The 23,525-nt window shown below is 43.9% G+C and overlaps 2 long non-coding RNA genes across 4 annotated transcripts in view; one reads left to right on the top strand and one right to left on the bottom strand.

Moving 5' to 3' along the window:
• LOC143781423 (uncharacterized) overlaps nt 1-18,497 on the top strand; it is a 62,432-nt gene extending 43,935 nt beyond the window's left edge. For 2 of the 3 annotated variants that reach the window (XR_013216711.1, XR_013216710.1), the window contains exon 3: nt 2,737-3,006. This is a non-coding gene — a long non-coding RNA (uncharacterized LOC143781423). Of the gene's footprint in view, nt 1-2,736; nt 3,007-18,247 lie in introns of those variants that run through there. The other variant, XR_013216709.1, reaches the window with a different exon arrangement.
• On the bottom strand, nt 1,458-23,000 carry LOC143781422 (uncharacterized). The gene is made up of 6 exons (XR_013216708.1): nt 22,936-23,000; nt 18,081-18,149; nt 5,998-6,066; nt 4,470-4,508; nt 4,164-4,222; nt 1,458-1,553 (listed from the first exon to the last, which is right to left on the bottom strand). It is a non-coding gene; the product is annotated as an uncharacterized LOC143781422 (long non-coding RNA).
• Between the last annotated feature and the right edge of the window lie 525 nt (nt 23,001-23,525).

The following is a 23,525-nucleotide window of genomic DNA, read 5'->3' as shown; positions in this document are numbered from 1 at the left end:
ACCTCATACACTTGTCCGGCGCTGCAGGGGATGAGTGCTCATGCCCCCTCGTGGTCGGGTGACCGCAGCACCCTCACACGTCATCACTCTGCTGTCTGTGTGTGGTTCCCTGAGGGTGTGCTCATGCTCTGTGGGTGGAGGCTGCTGGTGCTGCCTGTCTGCATGGGGATGGGATGGCCACTCTCCATGCACAGTACAGGGGGACATCTATGTGGCATCATTGCAGAAGGGGGACCTCGTAGTTACGTGGTGTGCCCCGGAAGCAGGAACAGATCGAGCGGCCCACTACAGGCACCAGCCCTTCTGGCATTTGCCAGAAGTGCCCGATGCTCAGTCCGGCCCTGGAGAATACAGTACGGTATGGCAGCAGGAGACGGGTTAACGACAGACTGACAGTTGACAATGGGGAAGGCAGCAGGCGACCGGCCTCTTGATGCCTTGCCTGCACCTTTACAAGTGATGGCCGCAGAACGGAACATCGGGGTTGGCGGCCGGTCTTCATCTCCTGCATCAGACAGTGAAGGTAGGGGACAACGGCAGCGGGCAAAAAAGAATCACAGCTGTATGCTCTGGTGTTCTAGCAGGCATGCTACCAAAAAACAACTTTGCTAGGTCTTACTTTCGGGGGAGGCCTTATATTTAGCAGTTCTGCAAAACCACATCTAGGTCTTATTTTCGGGAGATGTCTTATTTTCGGGGAAACAGGGTATGAAAAGTAGATAATTGAATATGCAGATTGGTCACCTGTCCTCATTTAACTAGATGCGCATTTCAACAATAAGTAACAGTGGGACATAGTGGGGGCGCATATATATATATATATATATATATATATATATATATATATATATATATATATATATATATATATATATATATATATATATATATATATATATATATATATATATCCGGGTTTAAGGTGGGGTCAGCAGCACTGACAAAGAAGGACTGAGTCCTTTGAAACGTGTTGGTTTACTGGCCCTCTCATGCACCCGTCCCCCAGTTCTGGTGACCTCACCCAGACCATGACCACCTCCAACCTCGCCACTGCGGGGCTGCGCTTTTCGGCCGAAGCACACCGCCAGTCTCCTGCATTGGCTTACGGAGGGCACGGAGGGAACCTGGCACCACGGTAGGACGCTCCCCAGGTCTTCTGCCGTCCTACCCTCCGCAGTAATCCTGCAGCACCATCGGAGGGAGGCTCAGCACACAAACCGTGCTCTCCACTTCTCCAGATAGCAGCATCACCAGACTCCTGGCACGAGCACTGCGCTCACCGCTGCCAGAAGTAAGCTGCACTCCACTAGGGAATCTGCTTCACATGTGCCGGTAGCATCACCGGACTCCTGGCACGAGCACTGCGCTCACCACTCTGTCACACATCCTTGCATGCTGGCATACTACAGGCCTCTGTAAGGTCGCTGCGCATCGTGCACATACGGATCAGTTACATTACAGCTTTAGCGCAGGCACAGATTCCTGGAAGACTCTTGTAGCTTTTGTTGACATGGTGGCTGTGGCAATGACCGCTCCATGTGAGAACTGAACTTCTGTAAAGGAAAATATGGATTAGAGATGGCAGAGACAGACTGATCATAAGCAGATGTCAGCGGAGAACAGACTTACTCATTAGAGATGAAGGGGCCGATTCACCATTGATTGGGGCAGATTTTGCCACCTTTCCATTTGCACCATGATCATCTTTTCATTTGTACCTTTCCTAAACTCCCTGTTTTGTGTACGTCTGTTTTGTTTTAAGCATTTGTGGGCAGGGTTTAGACTTTACAGATGTTTTCATGCGATTTTTTTTTTTTTTTTTAATTTTAAACTTTTTGAAAAGTCACTAAAATGTTTGTGGAAATGTACAGCAGCCTCCACCTAGATGGATTTTATATAAAGCAGAACATTTTTGCCAAATTTTGCGACATTTTGCAAAATGTGCAAGTTTTTTGCAGTAAAACAAAAAGCTCTTAACGACCGTGGGATTTTCTGTTTTTGAGTTTCCGTTTTTTCCTCCCCGTCTTCCCAGAGCTATAATTTTTTAATGTTTTCTGTCAATATGGCCGCGTGAGGGCTTGTTTTTTTGCAGGACAAGTTGTACTTTTGAACTTCACCATTGGTTTTACCATATCATATATTGAAAACAGGAAAAAAAAAATCAAAGTGCAGTGAAGCTGCTAAAAGGCAAAATTCCACAAATTTCGTTTTGTTTTTTTTTCTTTACCATGCTCACTAAACGCTAAAACTGACCTGCCGTTATGATTCTCCAGGTCATTACGAGTTCACAGATACCAAACATGTATAGGTTCTGTTTTATTTAAGTGGTCAAAAGAAAAATGCAAAGTTTGCAAAAAAAAAAAGCGCCACTTTCCGAGAGGCGTAATGTCTCCATTTTTCATGCTCTGGGGCTGGGTGATGGCTTATTGTTTGTGCGTTAAGCTGATGTTTTTATTGATTCCATTTTGGTGTAGATACAATCTTTTGATCGCCTGTTATTGCATTTTATTGCAATATTTTAAAAAAGTTATTCTGGAGTTTCGATTATTTTTCTCATTACGCCGATTACCATTCAAGTTAATTATATTTATATTTTGATAGATCGGGCATTTCTGAAAGTGGCAGTACCAAATATGTGTATTTTTAATTTTGTTATTACTTTATTTTGAATGGGTCGAATGGAGGGTAATTTTAAACTATTTTTCAATTTTTATTTTTTTTTTTAATTTTTAACAGGTCATCAATGTATCTGTACTAGCACTGCATGTGGGAAGTGGCCTGGGGACTACTGTGGAAAATCTCCTCCTATAGGCTGAGAAAGAGATTTGCATACGATGGCGCCATGCCGTGCCCATGGCAGTGCCTTGCTTCTGTAAAAATAATCTATCTTTGAATGTAAAATAATTAGGTGTCCTCCTACCTTATTTTCTATGCATAAGAATTAAACTAATTTGTCACCTACTGACTCTTTATATGATAATCAATACTTAAGAAGACACTGATGTAGAGTTTGTTAATCTTAAAGGGCCAATGTCACCCCCCTCCAGCCGTTATAAACTAAAAGAGCCACCTTGTGCAGCAGTAATGCTGCATTCTAACAAGGTGGCTCTTTTAGTTTTAGGTTCAAGTATACCCCAAATAAAACGTTTTTAAACTTAGCCACAATTCCTGTCTCTAGCCAGGGAGGCGGGTCCTCACTCCCCAGCTTGGCCAGCTCCTCTGCCATCACTCCAATCTTCCTGCGCTTTCGGCGCCGCCCCCTCAGCGCTGTTATCGTTTCAAAACCGGCGCCTGCGCTGTGTACTGGTGTCCTGCGCAGACGCAGTAAGCTCTGGCCGTCTGTCATCCCAGCCAGGCTTGCACACTGCGCCTGCGCGGGCATTGCGGCCAGCCACCTTTGGAATCCCCGGAAAACGTCTTCTTATCAGTATATATTTATGTTTCACCTATACAGAATATTCCGTGTAATGGCTGATACCAGAGAACAAAAGACATCCACAGAACACCAGGATGGATCTGCTGCACAGCAAATAGCTGTAGGACCTGCGATGACATCACTGCCATGTGATTGCCCCAATCACATCATCACAGGTCCTACAGCTATTTGCTGTGCAGCAGATCCATCCTGGTGTTCTGTGGATGTCTTTTGTTCTCTGGTATCAGCCATTACACGGAATATTCTGTATAGGTGAAACCTTTGGAATCCCCGCTCCGCACTGTGCATAATGCATAACACAGTGCGGGGCGGGGATTCCAAAGGTGGCTGGCCGCGATGCCCGCGCAGGCGCAGTGTGCAAGCCTGGCTGGGACATCAGATGGCCAGAGCTTACTGCGTCTGCGCAGGACACCAGTACACAGCGCAGGCGCCGGTTTTGAAACGATAACAGCGCTGAGGGGGCAGCGCCGAAAGCGCAGGAAGATGTGAGTGACGGCAGAGGAGCTGGCCAAGCTGGGGAGTGAGGACCCGCCTACCTGGCTAGAGACAGGAATTGTGGCTAAGTTTAAAAACGCTTTATTTGGGGTATACTTGAACCTAAAACTAAAAGAGCCACCTTGTTAGACTGCAGCATTACTGCTGCACAAGTGGCTCTTTTAGTTTATAACGGCTGGAGGGGGGTGACAGTGGCCCTTTAAAATCTTTCAATAAAAAAAATTATACTTACGTGATTTTCTCTACTCTGCTGCTGTGTTCTTGAAGCAGCAGAGAATCACTCTGAGGAGCCTAGTGTTTAGAATGGAGACGAAAGGACGGGAAGGTTAGAGAGTTTGGAAGACATGAACTAAAAAGGGAAATTCTTTTCTCTCATAATGGGACATATAGACATTTAAATATATTGGTTTCTTCCATTAAAAATATTCCATATAGTATAACGATATAAAGGGAAGACACAAAGTGTATCTGCCCCTGATACAATGAGCCTGAGTGCAACAACATGTCACATACAATAATGGGGGAAGAGTTTCCTTACTTTGGTGTCCGTCTCTCTTTTTTGTCATGCTCTTTTTTGCTGTTGGAGAAATAGAAGAAATTATCACAAATAAATACCTTGTAATGTAATAATCAAGAACAAATCCTTGTCTCATAGGGACACCGACAAACATAATGCATTACCTGTCTCATATACGTCACCACACGATTTAGATAGATGTCATTACTAATTAATAATATTATATTTTTAAATAATGTTACAATTAACATCATTATTAATAATAAATTAATAGCTCATTGTATAAATATCAAATTCACATGCACTTGTAAGGGGACTGATCTTTTACCTGTTGTCACGATAATGTAAAAATGTCATAATGTAAGATAGTTCTAGAAATTACCATGTCACAGACACAAATTGCAGTTTCGACCCACCTTTCTCCCCCTCTGCATTCGCTCATACAACAAACAAAGCCCTATGGCAGATACTGTGCAACTTGATACCAATGTGTGAGCAGTGTATGGCTTTTAATCTGCAATCAATCCTGTAAAGCCCCTCGTTGCCCCTCCCCTTGCCCAAGGAATATCCTTTGTCTGGGGGCTCAAAAAATGTAAATAGGTGGAAAATGAGTGCATGTCATTACTCAGCCCACTCAGTGATGTCACGACAAGAGGGCATATCTTTACCCCTGCTGAATTGGGGGAAGAGTTGGTCCAGGAAGCGAGCTAACAACAGCTCGGCAAAGCTGTGTTCATGCATCTGGATATATGGAAGCCCTTTCTCCTCCATAGCACACGGCCAGTCTCAAGCTGAAATGTTCTGAATGCTATTTAATCGTTCTCTTTTCAATGTTAACCCTATTTTATTTGTAATGTACACATGATTTTGTCTTCTTTATAATATCTTTTATACTTTGCAAACACTGCCTACCTTTTTATGGAGTAAAATATATAATTTACTAGCTTATCTCTCTCTGCTCTATAAACGAACTGTTGCTTCCTCTGAAGTGAATTACGCTACTGATTTGGGTTGGCTCCAGACCAGTTAACCCTTGTGGAATCGAAGCTGGTGGCAGGATACTTTGTTCTGTGCGATTGGGAATCTTTGTAGCGACGGCGGCATTGATAATTATTGTTCCCGCCTGTGTGGGAGTAGTTATAATGCCCTCGCTGCAGGATGCCCAATAGCCAGTGCATAGCAGGCAGCCTTTCTGGTGACTAATTACCCTAGGTGCAGGACCTAATCTGACCTGAGGGTAAGGGGGATGCCAGAGAGCTACAAGTTCCAAACTGGAACTGGGATATAGATAAATCCCCTTCAGAAGGAACCAGGGGCAACCAAACCACCGCGGTTTGTGACAAATTGGTGTGAGTAGTGGGGACAATAGAGGTATTCTACCAGGGATCCCTGACATGTGTTGGGATCCGTGACACATTGTTGGCAGCACGGGTGTGAACCGTGACACCTGTGTAACTATCAGGACGAGTCATTGTATAATTTTGCATCTAGAAAACAGCATTTAGGAAATAAGGGCATGTCCATTTGTGGAAAGTGTTAAAATACCTACATGTTCCTGACTTTGCTGTTCTTTCTGTTAAAGCATTTTTGCCACCTTTGCCACCATTTACGTTTGCATCTGAAGAAAAATCCAAACAAACAAACAAATTAAGACACAGACAGTTCACATTATCATTCTGATCAGTCTATGAGGAAATCTAGGAAAGTAGAGAAAATAAGAAGCTCATTAACTGCACTGAAAGAATAATATTCTCAGAGTCAAGATGGTAGAATGTGAACAAAAAGGGCAAGATCACAATATATGTAGCAAAAGGATCACAATGTGCAAAAAACAAAATGGAGAATATATGACCAAATAAAGCAATAATATAAATCATGGCACGAGTGCACTGGCTTCGTAGCAGACCTATGCCCAGCTAGTGGAGTAGACAGAGGGTAGTAGGCGCTGTGCGCCCTTAGATGTTTGGGAGGGCACACGGAGGAGGTGCGAAGATGTAGGGAGAAGAGGAGGGAACCTCCGGCTCAGGTGAAGGCCGCTCAGGAAGGGCGTCATAGCTGGGGAGTGAGTGTTGTAAATGGCCTTGTAGTAACCCGAGAGCGTGCCGGACTGGAGATGCGGGATCAGTAGTGGTATCAGCGGGTCGGCTCTAGTAGACTTTTTTTTTTCTCACAGGTCAAATACAATTACACTGTATGTCTCCCTCCTCTGCGCCACCCACCAGCGCCTCTACCTTCATCTTTGCCAGTCATACCGGCCATTGGCAAAACTGTTTTCAGTGCGCCATGGCCACATTGGAGCGGCAGCACTGCTCAGACAAGACCAAGAGCTCAGAAAATTGTGCCCCCTATAATCCTGGAGTAGGAGACCCCTAAATCAGTATGCACAGCAATGTTTTCTATCCTCCTCAGTCTATACTCAGTGATAACAAGTCATTCATCAGATACTAATTAATAAATATCTACAATCATATACAACCTGTGATATCTCTATACTCCATATCTCTGTACTTACAGCTCTGGCAAAAATGAACAGACCACTGCAAAATGTTCAGTTTGTCTGATTTTTCTCTTTATAGATATAAGTTTCAGTAAAATGTAAATTGTTCTTTTATTCTATAAACGTCTGACAACATGTCTCCAAATTTTCAAGCAATTAATTTTTTTTTTTTTTTTTTTGAAAAGGAGAAATGGTCAAAACTAAAAAAAACAAAAAACAGCGCTTTCAGACCTCAAATAATGCAAAGAAAACGAGTTCATAATCATTTACGAACAACAATACTAATGTTTTAACTCAGGAAGAGTTCAGACATCAATATTTTGTGGAATAACCATGCATTTTAATCACAGCTTTCATGCGTCTTGGCAGCTTTCCACCAGTCTGTCACGCTGCTCCTGGGTGACCTTATGCCACTCCTGGTACAATAATGTCAGCAGTTCTTTGTTTGATGGATTGTGACTATCCATCATCCTCCTGATTACATTCCAGAGGTTTTCAGTGGGGTTCAGGTCTGGAGATTGGGCGGCCATGACAGGGATTTGATGTGGTGGTCTCCTAATTTTTCCCAGAGCTGTACAGTCTGATGGTGTCTTTGCTATAGTCTTCCTCTCTTATTTGGAGCAATCCCTGCCCACCTCTTGCTCCTCTTCCTCACTGCTGAGCACATAACATTGATTACATGCAGTAATAAATCTCATAAATGAACATTATTGTAATCGCTCCTTTATAGGGAGTGTTACAGTGGGTTCATACAATGCATCAATGGTGCATTTACTGCTGTGCTGCTCCAAATCCAGAGGAATACTTGCATTTAGGACAGAAACATACCCTGTGATCACATTGTGTGAGCCCACCATAGTGCGGATAAATACATCATTCATGAACAGGTGTAAGATATTTCTGACAAATTCAGAATTTTACAGGACAGCGCACAGTACTGCACAGCTCCAGTAGGGGGCGCTTTTAAGCCTAAGAACGCTGTGTGTTATGTAGTTAATAGTGATACATCCTAGCGCATTGATGACATCACGCCGCAGGCACTAGGAGAGTGGGTGTACGACAGAGCACTACAGGGGCCTTCTACTTCTCTGGCCAAAGAGGCTGCACAAGTACAAAGCCCAAGTCAGTCATCGTGAGCTTCAGGTGATTAAATGGGGACATTCAGGCACTGAATAGAAATAAATGGCGTCATTAAAGGGGCAATAAATGGCAAACTGACACAAAAATCCGTGCCTCTTAGTGTCCACTTACCATTTATCATTCTTTATTAATGCCCTTCTGTGCCCTTTGGGTGCTACATGAGCAATAAACTGGAACAGGTCAGCCTGAAGGACCAAAGGGGCAAATGGCACATAGGGGTCACTGATTTCTGTGCCCATATTCCATGTATTGCTCCTTTTGTGACCTTACGTTCATTATCTCATTTCTCCACAACTGAGATTCATTCACCCCATTAGAGGAAGAATTACAGCCATGTATATATATAGGGTGGGCCATCTATATGGATACACCTAAATAAAATGGGAATGGTTGGTGATATCAGCTTCCTGTTTGTGGCACATTAGTATATGGAAGAGGAGATATATATCTTGGTACCGTGTTAGTAGATAGAAAAATATTTAGAATTGAGAGTCCTCAGTGGTTGATACCTTTTAATGGCTAACTGAAAAGATGGTAACACATTGCAGCTTTCGAGACTACACAGGTCTGTTCATCAGGCAAAGACTAAAACAAATTCTGAAGAATCACATATTTATACACAACATAGCACAGAAAAACAAAACAAAAAAAAAAAAACCATGGATAAGGTGACATGAAGCAGAATTACCATGGGTGATAAACAGTTATGTCCATAAATATTGGACCAGTTCTTAGATAAGAATGTTTTATTGTCCTCTGATTGGGGTCTGGTTCTGTTGTGATGACCCCTCATAGTCTGAGGGGCAAATTCCTTAGCTGATGTAAAAAGACATAAATCCATGCGACACATTCATTCCACCACTACAGTCAAAGGTCGTCATCAGTTTATATTCCCAGACTCTCCTGTCTTTCTGCGATTTGAAGTTACCTTTTAACACCAGTAATCTCATGTCCATAATGTTATGATTTGGGAGACAGAAATGTATTGCCACAGGTAGATCCATTCTTTTTTCTCTTATTGTGTCGCGGTGAGAATTCATCCTTGTTCTGAGCTTTTGCCCTGTCTCCCCCACATACAGACCCCCAGTTGGACATTTAGTACATATAATTAGGTACACCCCATTAGATGTGATGCAGCTGAATGTACCTGGTATCTTGTAGTCCTGATGTGAGTTGTGATCTTTATCTTGTCCGTGGTCATTATGAATGGACAGGTTTTACATGTTTTCTGGTTGCAAGGAAAGGTTCCTGCAGCTGTTGGAGAGGACAGGGAGCTTCTGACAATGATGCTTCTTAGATTTGGGGGCTGCCTAAAACACAGTAGTGGGGGGTCTGGAAACATGGATTGTAAGCGGCATCTTTTTGTAGTAAAGGTTGTAATTTCCGGGCAGCTCCCCTTAGCACCTCCAGATTTGGATTGTAGGTAACTACTAGAGGCACCCGGTTATTTTCTTCTTTAGTTTTGTAATGTAGCAGGTGATTCCTTGATATTCTGGTGGCTCTTGTAATGTGGTTTTCAATTGTTCTTGGATGATAGCCCTGATTCAAAAAGGTCTTTCTGAGGCGACCAAGGTGTTCATCCCTGTCCATTGGGTTGGAACATACCGTATTTTTCGGACTACAAGACGCACTTTTTCCCCCCCAAAAAAGGGGGGAAAATGGGGGGTGCGTCTAATAGTCGCAATGCAGGCTTACCGTGGCGGCAGAGGTATGGTGGCAGAGGTGCGGTGGCAGAGGTGCGCCGGCAGACGTGCGGGGATGAGGAGGCGCAGTGAGCGGGGTCCCTTTGCCCGGTGAGGTGATGCAGCAGCCCGGTAAGCAGCAGAGCCGGGTGAATCCTGTTGTTAGCGGTGGTGGCGGCCATCTTCCGGAGGCCGCGCGTGCGCAGATGGAGCGCTCTGCTTCCCGGGGCTTCAGGAAAATGGCCGCCGCGATCTCCATCTGCGCACGCGCGGCCTCCCGCGGCCATTTTCCTGAAGCCCCGGGAAGCAGAGCGCTTCATCTGTGCACCCGCGGCCTCGGGAAGATGGCCGCCACCACCGCTAACAACATGATATCTCTGCATATGTCCGTTATGCCCCCGGAGTGGTCGAGGTGCCAGTGAGTGACGATGATTTCTTGGATGGCAGTGCTGGAGTCCTGCAGGACTTGCTTCAGAGTGTTGATATATTCTGGTACTGATGGCTCTCCTGTGTCTATGAGAATCCTCCTCCGGCCGGTGCCCAACAGGTATGTGTTAGTGCCCTGTAAGGTCATGGGCCCCGGGTTACATCCCAGCACACGGATCACCTGGGAGGACAAGTGCTCTATACGGGGCAGAAACGACTGCGCCATCCCGGATTCCAATATGGCCCTGCACTTTCCCCTTCTGACGTCAGAACATCACGTGACAAGTAAGGTCACATGGTGCAGCATGCTTGCGAGAAGAGGAGCTAACAACAGTATTCACCCGGCTCTGCTGCTTACCGGGCTGCTGCATCACCTCACCAGGGAAAGGGACCCCTCTGATGCCATACCTCTCACTGCGCCTCCTCATCCCAGGACCTCCTCATCCCAGGACCTCCTCATCCCAGGACCTCCTCATCCCAGGACCTCCTCATCCCAGCACCTCCTCATCCCAGCACCTCCTCATCCCAGCACCTCTGCCGGTAACCACTGCTGCAGCCCTCCCATGGACACCAGGCCGTGGCGTCGCCCACCTAAGCAGGAAGGGACCCTGCTCAGGTGCACGCCGTACCGCATCACCCCACCTCTGCTGACACCATGCCTCCTGTGACCCTGCTCTGCCACCGCCAGCCCTCAGGTAAGATACTGGAAATTCGGACAATAAGACGGACCCCCATCTTATAAAAAATCTTTTTTTCTGCAATTTTCACCCCAAATTTGGGGTGCGCCTTATGGTCCGGTGCGTCTTATAGTCCGAAAAATACGGTATATGATTGTATCTGATGGCTTGGCTGTAGACAGTGGAGTTTTTTATGTCCAAAATGAAAGAAAAAAGGAACGCACTTACCCCTGTTCAAGATTTGTTCACTTTATTCGGACATACTTAAAAAACAGATTGCAGGGAGGGATAGAAGCAGCTCCGGACAACGGCTGTTTCGTGCGTTTTTTGGAAAACGCACCCCCAGTTTGATATAGGTAAATGGAGCTTCTGTAACCATCACAGTGTGAAGTGGTTAACAAAATTAACGGATTACATTCAGTTGGCAGTGCGGATTTGTGTGTTTCTTGCTTTTGGAGTTTTTTATGTGTTTTGGATGGAAACTGTCCCATTTAAGGTATGTTGGACGGTCGATTGGCTTCTGATACAGGGATGTCTCTATTTCATTGTTCTGCAGCTTAACCCTTTCGCGACATGCGCCGTACATGTACTGCGCATGCCGTGTCTCCCCCTTTGATGTGGGCTCCGGCGCTGAGCGCACATCAAAGTCGCGACATGTCAGCTGTTTTGTACAGCTGACATGTGCGTGCAATAGCGGCAGGTGAAATCGCTATTCACCCGCCGCTATTAACCTGTTAAATGCCGCTGTCAAACGCAGACAGCGGCATTTAACTACCGCATCCGGCCGGGCGGCCGGAAATGACGTCATCGCCGACTCCGTCACATGATCATGTGTCAGGATGGTAACCATAGAGGTCCTTGAGACCTCTATGGTTACTGATGCCCCTGTGGTCGGCGCTCACAGCACACCTGCATTTCAGCTACATAGGAGCGATCTGATGATCGCTGCCATGTAGCTGAGCCAATCGAGTTGTGCCAGCTTCTAGCCTCCCATGGAGGCTATTGAAGCATGGCACAGGTAAAAAAAAAATGTTTAAAAATATGAAAAAAATGTATAAAACATAAGTTTAAATCACCCCCCTTTCGCCCCATCCTAAATAAAACAATAAAAAAAATATCAAACCTACACGTATTTGGTATCGCCGCGTTCAGAATCGCCTGATCTATCAATAAAAAAAAAGCATTAACCTGATCGCTAAACAGCGTAGCGAGAAAAAAATTCAAAACGCCAGAATTACGTTTTTTTGGTCGCCGCGACATTGCATTAAAATGCAATAACGGGCAATCAAAAGAACGTATCTGCACAAAAGTGATATTATTAAAAACGCCAGCTCGGCACGCAAAAAATAAGCCCTCACCCGACCCCAGATCACGAAAAATGGAGACGCTACGGGTATCGGAAAATGGCCCTTTTTTTTTTTTTTTTTTTTTTTTTTTAAGCAAAGTTTTGAATTTTTTTTCACCACTTGGATAAAAAATAACCTAGACATGTTAGGTGTCTATGAACTCGTAATGACCTGGAGAATCATAATGGCAGGTCAGTTTTAGCATTTAGTGAACCTAGCAAAAAAGCCAAACAAAAAACAAGTGTGGGATTGCAGTTTTTTTGCAATTTCACCGCACTTGGAATTTTTTTCCCGTTTTCTAGTAAAAAACATGGTAAAACCAATGGTGTCGTTCAAAAGTACAACTCGTCCCGCAAAAAATAAGCCCTCACATGGCCATATTTACGGAAAAATTAAAAAGTTATGGCTCTGGGAAGGAGGGGAGTGAAAAACGAAAATGCAAAAACGAAAAAGGGCCGCGACTTGAAGGGGTTAATAATAGTGTCCAAAAAGTTAATCTCAGTGCAGGAGTAGTTGAGTGTCAAGTTGATGGTGGGATGAAATTGATTAAACTGTTCATGGAATGTCTTTAGCTGTGGCTCAGACTCCGTCCAGATGATTAAAATGTCATCAATGTAGCGGTAGTAGGCCAGAGGCCTTATGGGACATGAGGACAAAAAGTCACTTTCAAGTTGGCCATGAAAAGATTTGCATACTGTGGGGCCATTTTACTTCCCATTGCTGTATCAGTCTCCTGTAGATACAGTGCCTACAAGTAGTATTCAACCCCCTGCAGATTTAGCAGGTTTAATAAGATGCAAATAAGTTAGAGCCTTCAAATTTCAAACAAGAGCAGGATTTATTAACAGATGCATAAATCTTACAAACCAAAAAGTTTTGTTGCTCAGTTAAATTTTTATAAATTTTAAACATAAAAGTGTGGGTCAATTATTCTTCAACCCCTAGGTTTAATATTTTGTGGAATAACCTTTGTTTGCAATTACAGCTAATAATCGTCTTTCATAAGACCTGATCAGGCCGGCACAGGTCTCTGGAGTTATCTTGGCCCACTCCTCCATGCAGATCTTCTCCAAGTTATCTAGGTTCTTTGGGTGTCTCATGTGGACTTTAATCTTGAGCTCCTTCCACAAGTTTTCAATTGGGTTAAGGTCAGGAGACTGACTAGGCCACTGCAACACCTTGATTTTTTGCCTCTTGAACCAGGCATTGGTTTTCTTGGCTGTGTGCTTTGGGTCGTTGTCTTGTTGGAAGATGAAATGACGACCCATCTTAAGATCCTTGATGGAGGAGCGGAGGTTCTTGGCCAAAATCTCCAGGTAGGCCGTGCTATCCATCTTCCCATGGATGCGGACCAGATGGCCAGGCCCCTTGGCTGAGAAACAGCCCCACAGCATGATGCTGCCACCACCATGCTTGACTGTAGGGATGGTATTCTTGGGGTCGTATGCAGTGCCATCCAGTCTCCAAACGTCACGTGCGTGGTTGGCACCAAAGATCTAGATCTTGGTCTCATCAGACCAGAGAACCTTGAACCAGTCAGTCTCAGAGTCCTCCAAGTGATCATGAGCAAACTGTAGACGAGCCTTGACATGACGCTTTGAAAGTAAAGGTACCTTACGGGCTCGTCTGGAACGGAGACCATTGCGGTGGAGTACGTTACTTATGGTATTGACTGAAACCAATGTCCCCACTGCCATGAGATCTTCCCGGAGCTCCTTCCTTGTTGTCCTTGGGTTATCCTTGACTCTTCGGACAAGCCTGGCCTCGGCACGGGAGGAAACTTTCAAAGGCTGTCCAGGCCGTGGAAGGCTAACAGTAGTTCCATAAGCCTTCCACTTCCAGATGATGCTCCCAACAGTGGAGACAGGTAGGCCCAACTCCTTGGAAAGGGTTTTGTACCCCTTGCCAGCCTTGTGACCCTCCATGATCTTGTCTCTGATGGCCTTGGAATGCTCCTTTGTCTTTCCCATGTTGACCATGTATGAGTGCTGTTCACAAGTTTGGGGAGGGTCTTAAATAGTCAGAAAAGGCTGGAAAAAGAGATAATTAATCCAAACATGTGAAGCTCATTGTTCTTTGTGCCTGAACTACTTCTTGATACTTTAGGGGAACCAAACAGAATTCTGGTGGGTTGAGGGGTTGAATAATAAATGACCCTCTGAAAAAACTTTTCACAATTAAAAAAAAAAAAATAAACAAAGAAATAACATTCTTTTTTGCTGCAGTGCATTTCACACTTCCAGGCTGATCTACAGTCCAAATGTCACAATGCCAAGTTAATTCCAAATGTGTACACCTGCTAAATCTGCAGGGGGTTGAATACTACTTGTAGGCACTGTAGATCTTCTTGTCAAATTCAAAGTAATTGTAGGTGAGGATGAATTTTATAAGTTTCACCACAGAATTTGCATCAGTCCCTGTGTTTTCCAGGAAGAGTTTGCAGGCATTTAGTCCATCCTGGTGTGGGATATTGGAGTATAAAGATTCCACATCCATGGTGGCCAGGATGGTTCCTTCTGGTAGAGGACCTATTGCTGATAGTTTATTCAGTAGGTCAGTTGTGTCCTGAATGTAGCTGGGTGTGTCCTTTACCAGGGGTTTAAGAACACCCTCTACCCATCCAGATACCTGCTCAGTAAGGTGCCCACGCATGAAATAATTGGTCTTCCTGGATCTCCAGATTTGTGGATTTTGGGAGCATGTAGAATGTCCCTGTTCTTGGGCTTTCTGGTATCAAGTCATCGGATCTTATGGATTCGTCGGGCAGACAAGATACTAACTTGTTTAGTTCCTTGTAATAGTCCTGTGTAGGATCCGACTCCAATGTTTTGTAGTAGCATGTGTCCATAAGTCGTCTGTTTGCTTCCTTCATATAGTCTGATGTGTTCATCAGGACTATTGCACCTCCCTTGTCAGCAGGTTTGATGATGATTTCCAGGTACGGACTGGGGACGAAATTCAGCCCTGGCATTTGAAATCACACAGGCCCATGGTGTCACCGTCCCCAATAACCAGATGGGATATATAACTAATATTACCCTGGATGAGGGAAAGGAAGCTTTACTACAAGACTAATATTTGTAATGATACCCACGGCATGCTGAGGTATGTGACAGAGTGATCGGCTTTGTGCTCCGTCACAACTGTTAACAGTATGGGTGTCTTGAGAACATTGATTCTGTTAACAACGTAGCACACAAGGCAGCCCACAACCAGACAGGCCCTTCTGGCATTTGCCAAATGGCCAGTCCGGCCCTGATGATTTCTTTGCTGGTTTTCAGAGACTGTATGGCCTTTCTCTCCTGGGCACTGATGTTGGATGCTTGTCTCCTGTTAGTATCTATGATGATGGATTTTATCACATGTCTGAAGTAGTCTATATATTTATCCAAATGAGGGTTGCGTCCCGGTGGAGGTGTCCAGTCTGACTTCTTCTTTGTTGTTAGGATCCCTTTTCCTTCAGTCCAGGTGGGTTCTGAATCTTCTGTATCATTGAAATATTCCCTCAGGCGCGGTCTCCTGAAAAAATGTTCCATATCACTGCAGAGTTCAGTTTTATCCAGGGCCTTAGTAGGACAAAATGAGAATCCTCTGGAAAGCACGGCCAGCTCCACTTTGTCGGGTTTATAACCTGAGAGATTAATGACACAGTTAGAGGCTTTTGTGTCTGGAATGGAGTGGTTGTCCAAGTTGTCAGGTTTTGGCTTTGTTTTGTATCTGTTTGCATAGAGTCCTGAATTGAGGCGCAATCTGTGCAGTTTCTTTTCCTTGTTATGAATCAGAAGGTCCCTTAGTTTGTTGTAGTATTGTTGTGCATAAATATGTGATTCTTCAGAATTTGTTTTAGTCTATGCCTGATGAAGAGACCTGTGTAGTCTCAAAAGCTTGCAATTTGTTACCATCTTTTCAGTCAGCCATTAAAAGGTATCAACCACTGAGGACTCTCAATTCTAAATATTTTTCTATATGGGAGGGGGAAACTTTTCAAGATGGGTGGTGACCATGGCGGCCATTTTGAATTCAGCCATTTTGGATCCAACTTTATTTTTTTAATGGGAAGAGGGTCATGTGACACATCAACCTTATTGAGAATTTCACAAGAAAAACAATGGTGTGCTTGGCTTTAACGTAACTTTATTCTTTCATGAGATATTTACAAGTTTATGACCACTTATAAAATGTGTTCAAAGTGCTGCCCATTGTGTTGGATTGTCAATGCAGCCCTCTTCTCCCACTCTTGACACACTGATAGCAACACCGCAGAAGAAATGCTAGTCTAAGGGGGTCAGATTCCTTGTAGGAATGCTCGGACCTGACACCCATAATGTGGTGGTCACCATCTTGCTGGAAAAACTCACGGAATCTGCCATCTTCACTGCATAAAGAGAGCAACACATCATCATGTAGCAATTTCAGATATCCAGTGGCGTTGAGGTTTCCATTGATGAAGAATGGCCCCACTATCTTTGGACCCCATATATCACACCATACTATCAATTATGGGCGTCAGGTCCGAACATTCCTACATGAATAGTTTTCTGGAAAGTGGATTGGTTGTAGTGGGCCAGTTGAATGGCCACCAAGGTCTCCCGATCTGACCTCCTTAGACTTTTATCTTTGAGTCATCTGAAGGCAATTGTCTATGCTGTGAAGATACGAGATGTGCAGCATCTGAAACATCAGACACTGGAAGCCTGCGCTAGCATTTCTTCTGTGGTGTTGCTATCACTGGACCATGTGTTCTTGGGGTATGTGCACACGTCAGGATTTCTTGCAGAAATTTCCTGAAGAAAAACGGAAATTTTCTGCAAGAAATCCGCATTTTTTTTTTTTGCGTTTTTTCCCGTTTTTTTCACGTTTATTTAAGCATTTTGCAAGCGTAATTAGCTTGCAGAATGCTAAAGTTTTCCAAGCGATCTGTAGCATCGCTTGGAAAACTGATTGATAGGTTGGTCACACTTGTCAAACAGTGTTTGACAAGTGTGACCAACTTTTTACTATAGATGCTGCCTATGTAGCATCAACAGTAAAAGATGTTTAAAAATAATAAAAAAAAATAGTTATACTCACCTGCAGACAGCCGATCTCGTCAGCGGCTTCCGTTCCTATAGATGGTGTGTGTGTGTGCAGGACCTTCCGTGACGTCGCGGTCATGTGACCGCGACGTCATCGCGGTCATGTGACCGCAACGTCATCGCGGTCATGTGACCGCAACGTCACGGAAGGTCCTTCACACACACACCATCTATAGGAACGGAAGCGGCCACATGCACCGATAAGAGGCGGGAAGACTCCGGGGGTGAGTATATCACGATTTTTTATTTTAATTCTTTTTTTTTTTTTTTTACCAATTATATGGTGCCCAATCCGTGGAGGAGAGTCTCCTCTCCTCCACCCTGGGTACCAACCGCACATGATCTGCTTACTTCCCGCATCGTGGGCACAGCCACATGCGGAAAGTAAGCAGATCAATGCACTCCTAGGTGTGCGGAATCCCCGCAATTCCGCAAATTTAATGAACATGTTGCTTTTTTTTCCACGATGCAATTTTTTCGCAGAAGAAATGCGGAATACACTTTAAATAATGGGAGGCATATGTAAGCGTTTTTTTTGCGTTTTTATCACGTTTTTATAGCGAAAAATACTGAACGTGTGCACATGGCCTCAATACGGCATCCAAAGCGCCTGAAATAAAACCATACAGCTCTGGTTAGAAGAAATGATGCTTAGGAAGCCTACGGATAAAGTCCTCTGCCTGTATACAGCTGCTATAGATGGATCCTTGAGTATCTTTTTCCGGGAGACTCGGGGATGTTCTGGGAGTGTTGGCGAGAAAGTTTTAACCTCACTATCTCTCTACTTACGATTCCTTGTCCTCACTGCTCTCTGCTTCCTCCACTTCCTCCACTTCCTCCTCTTCCTCCTCTTCCTCACTATTGGATATATAACAGACTCTGTTTATCAACTCTCATAAACTACCAGTGTTACAATCACTTATTTTATACAATATATTTTTCTCAAAAATTTACAGTTTTGATTCCATGGTCGATGTTATCCTCCAGTTGCCAACCAGTGGCAGAATGAAGGCTGAAATTTATGGTGGACTGTGTATGGAGGACATAAATGGTTTCATGAACCTCCCAGGTAAGATCCATGAAAATAGCTCTAAGAAAAAGTGTCAGTGCCTCTCACAGCAACCAATCAGATCATTGCTCTTATTTTAACCCCTTAATCCCATATGACCTACTAACCCATCAAGGTGACCTGGGACTTAATTTCCAGTGACGGGATAGTACGTCATATGCGATCGGCCGCGCTCACGGGGGGAGCGCGGCCGGGTGTCAGCTGACTATCGCAGCTGACATCCGGTACTATGTGCCAGGAGCGGTCACGGACCGCTCCTGGCACATTAACCCCCGGGGCACACTGCGATCAAACATGATCGCAGCATTGCGGGGGCATAGGGAAGCATCGTGCAGGGAGGGGGCTCCCTACGGGCTTCCCTGAGACGATCGGTACAAGGCGATGTACTCACCTTGTACCGAGCGTCTCCTCCCTGCAGGCCCCGGATCCAAAATGGCCACGGGGCTACTACCGGGTCCTGCAGGGAGGTGGCTTACAAGCGCCTGCTCAGAGCACACATTGCTCTGCAAAGTGTCAGATCAGCGATCTGTCACTATAAAGTGATGTCCTCCCCCTGGGACAATGTAATAATGTAAAAAAAAAAATGTTCACATGTGTAAAAAATAAAATAAATTCCTAAATAAAGAAAACATCTATATATTGTTCCCATAAATACATTTCTTTATCTAAATAAAAAAATCAAACAATAAAAGTACACATATTTAGTATCATCGCGTCCGTAACGACCCGACCTATAAAACTGTCCCACTAGTTAACCCCTTCAGTGAACACCGTAAAAAAAAAAAAAAAAAAGGCACAAAACACTGCTTTATTATCATACCACAGAACAAAAAGTGGAATAACACGCGATCAAAAGGACGGATATAAATAAACATGGTACCGCTGAAAACGTCATCTTGTCCTGCAAAAAAATGAGCCGCCATACAGCATCATCAGCGAAAAAGTAAAAAAGCTATAGTCCTCAGAATAAAGCGATGCAAAAATAATTATTTTTTCTATAAAATAGTTTATCGTATAAAAGCGCCAAAACATTAAAAAAAATATATAAATGAGGTATCGCTGTAATCGCACAGACCCGAAGAATAAAACTGCTTTATCAATTTTACCAAACATGGAACGGTATAAACGCCCCCCACAAAAGAAATTCATGAATAGCTGGTTTTTGGTCATTCTGCCTCACAAAAATCGGACTAAAAAGCGATCAAAAAATGTCACATGCCCAAAAATTTTACCAATAAAAACGTCAACTCTTCCCGCAAAAAACAAGATCTCACATGACTCTGTGGACCAAAATATGGAAAAATTATAGCTCTCAAAATGCGGAGACACACAAACTATTTTTTTGCAATTAAAAGCGTCTTTTTGTGTGTGACAGCTGCCAATCATAAAAATCCACTAAAAAAAGGCTATAAAAGTAAATCAAACCCCCCTTCATCACCCCCTTAGTTAGGGAAAAATAATAAAATAAAAAAAATGTATTTCCATTATCCCATTAGGGTTAGGGCTAGGGTTAGGGTTGGGGATAGGGTTAGGGCTACAGTTAGGGTCGGGGCTAAAGTTAGGGTTAGGGCTGGGGCTAAAGTTAGGGTTAGGGGTGTGTTGGAGTTAGGGGTGTGGTTAGTGTTGGGATTAAGGGTGTGTTGGGGTTAGGGTTGTGGTTGGGATTAGGGTTAGGGGTGTGTTTGGGTTAGGGTTTCAGTTACAATTGGGGGTTTCCACTGTTTAGGCACATCAGGGCTCTCCAAACGCGACATGGCGTCCAATCTCAATTCCAGCCAATTCTGCGTTGAAAAAGTAAAACAGTGCTCCTTCCCTTCCGAGCTCTCCCGTGCGCCCAAACAGGGATTTACCACAACATATGGTTATCAGCGTACTCAGGACAAATTGGACAACAACTTTTGGGGTCCAATTTCTCTTGTTACCCTTGGGAAAATAAAAATTTGCGGGGCTAAAAAAACATTTTTGAGGGAAAAAATGTTTTTCTATTTTCACGGCTCTGCGTTATAAACTGTAGTGAAAGTTCTCACAACACATCTAGATAAGTTCCTTGGGTGGTCTAGTTTCCAATATGGGGTCAATTGTGGGGGGTTTGTACTGTTTGGGTACATCAGGGACTCTGCAAATGCAACGTGACGCCTGCAGACCAATCCATCTAAGTCTGCATTCCAAATGGCGCACATTCCCTTACGAGCTCTGTCATGCGCCTAAACGGTGGTTCCCCCCACATATGGGGTATCGGCATACTCAGGAGAAATTGGACCCCAAACGTTGTTGTCCAATTTGTCCTGTTACCCTTGGGAAAATACAAAACTGGGGGCTAAAAAATAATTTTTGTTGAAAAAAATATGATTTTTTATTTTCACGACTCTGCGTTATAAACTGCAGTGAAACACTTGGGGGTTCAAAGTTCTCACAACACATCTAGATAAGTTCCTTGGGGGGTCTAGTTTCCAATATGGGGTCACTTGTGGGGGGTTTCTACTGTTTAGGTACATCAGGGGCTCTGCAAATGTAACGTGACGCCTGCAGACCAATCCATCTAAGTCTGCATTCCATATGGCGCCCTTTCCCTTCCGAGCTCTGCTATGCGCCCAAACGATGGTTCCCCCCCCCCCCCCACATATAGGGTATTCGCGTACTCAGGACAAATTGGACAACAACTTTTAGGGTCCAATTTCTCCTGTTACCCTTGGGAAAATACAAAACTGGGGGCTAAAAAAAAAATTTTGTGGCAAAAAAAAGAATTTTTATTTTCACAGCTCTGCGTTATAAACTGTAGTGAAACACTTGGAGGTTCAAAGCTCTCACAACACATCTAGATAAGTTCCTTAGGGTGTCTACTTTCCAAAATAGTGTCACTTGTGGGAGGTTTCAATGTTTAGGCACATCAGGGGCTCTCCAAACGCAGCATGGTGTCCCATCTCAATTCCAGTCAATTTTGCATTGAAAAGTCAAACGGCGTTCCTTCCCTTTCGAGCTCTGCCATGCGCCCAAACAGTGGTTTACCCCCACATATGGAGTATCAGCATACTCAGGACAAATTGCACAACAACTATTGGGGTACAATTTCTTCTGGTACCCTGGGGAAAATAAAAAATTGGGCACGAAAACTTCATTTTTGTGAAAAAATATTATTTTTTATTCTTACGGCTCTACATTATAAACTTCTGTGAAGCACTTGGTGGGTCAAAGTGCTCACCACACATCTACATAAGTTCCTTAGGGGGTCTACTTTCCAAAATGGTGTCACTTGTGGGGGGTTTCATTGTTTAGGCACATCAGTGGCTCTCCAAACGCAGCATGGCGTCCCATCTCAATTCCTGTCAATTTTGCATTGAAAAGTCAAATAGCGCTCCTTCCCTTCTGAGCTCTGCCATGCACCCAAATAGTGGTTTACCCCCACATATGGGGTATCGGCGTTCTCAGGACAAATTGTAAAACATGTTTTGGAGTCCATTTTCTCCTGTTACCCTTGGTAAAATAAAACAAATTGGAGCTGAAGTAAATTTTTGGTGAAAAAAAGTTAAATGTTCATTCTTTTTTTAAACATTCCAAAAATTCCTGTGAAACACCTGAAGGGTTAATAAACTTCTTGAATGTGGTTTTGAGCACCTTGAGGGGTGCAGTTTTTAGAATGGTGTCACACTTGGTTATTTTCTATCATATAGACTGCTCAAAATGACTTCAAATGTAATGTGGTCCCTAAAAAAAATGGTGTTGTAAAAATGAGAAATTGCTGGTCAATTTTTAACCCTTATAACTCCCTAACAGAAAATAAATTTGGTTCCAAAATTGTGCTGATGTAAAGTAGACATGTGGAAAATGTTACATATTAAGTATTTTGTGTGACATATCTCTGTGATTTAAGGGCATAAAAATTCAAAGTTGGAAAATTGCAAAATTTTCAAAATTTTCACCAAATTTCCGCTTTTTTTCACAAATAAATGCCGGTAATATCAAAGAAATTTTACCACTATCATGAAGCCCAATATGTCAAGAGAAAACAATGTCAAAATCACCGGGATCCGTTGAAGCGTTCCAGAGTTATAACCTCATAAAGGGACAGTGGTCAGAATTGTAAAAATTGACCCGGTCATTAACCACCCTTGGGGCTTAAGGGGTTAAAGGAAACTGATGCTAAAACCTGGAATCTGATTGGCTCTGATGGGCCACACTGATACTTTGTCTTAGAACAGTTTTTAAACATGAGTGCCCCTGTGTCGGCTGCTGGTGGCACAGTGACAATGAGGGTATGGGCGCAGTCAGACGGCCGTAAAATAAGGACGACTGTTGCATGGGAATGCTCAGACTGGCCGGCGGCTCTCCGTACCTGAGCATGACACCATGTATTTCTATGTAACTGTCACACTAGGGCTGGGATAGCCGCCGGCCAGTCCGAGCATTGCGATGCAATTGTCATCCCTGTTATATGGCTGTCTGACTGCGCCCTATGTGAAATCCTCCTGCATTTCCTACGCTTTTTTACATCGTTTCCCCTTATAGATGCATTGATTATGGCAATAGATTATATGGGGGAACCTCTAATAAATATTACCGTTTATTACACCAACTTACAAAATTGTCTCCAGAGCCGGGACGCGGGAAGGTCTTATAAATCTTTTCGATTTTTTGTGCCTATAAAAGAACATACAGCTGTGGTGAGAATCTGTAGAAGGGGAAGTGCCCCAAAATGTCTATCTTTACATAGAGATGTGTTTAGTGATATAATCCTGCCATGTGTTCCACATGAAGCTCCCCCTCCAGCCTGCTGTAAAACAAAGCTGCCATGAGCTGGAAAAACAAGTTTCCTTTAGGATTGAGGGGATGTACCTTTGCCAGTGGACAATAGATTTGTGACCTCATCCCCCACACCTGGGGCTGGACACACCGCTTTTAGCTGGTCACATATAAGGGACAAGACCAGCTGGTTCTCTCTTTTTTGCTGTGCATGCTGGAATGATCATGGATGGTGGATAAGTATACTCTGTACCCCCTTTTCTTACTAGGCCCTGTAACCTCTTAGGCCTTAGGGTTAGTAAGCTATAGATGGGAGGGCTGATATTGTGTGCGTGATTTGGGTAATCGGGCAGTTAATTGTGGGTTTTTATATTGTGTGATATTGTTGTGATATTACCTGGATATTGTGGGTTATTACTGTGTTATTG

The sequence above is a fragment of the Ranitomeya variabilis genome, chromosome 6 (genome assembly GCF_051348905.1).
Source record: "Ranitomeya variabilis isolate aRanVar5 chromosome 6, aRanVar5.hap1, whole genome shotgun sequence".
Classification (NCBI taxonomy): Eukaryota; Metazoa; Chordata; class Amphibia; order Anura; family Dendrobatidae; genus Ranitomeya; species Ranitomeya variabilis.
Note: the sequence above shows the minus strand (reverse complement) of the source record. Positions and strands in the feature narration are given on the sequence as shown.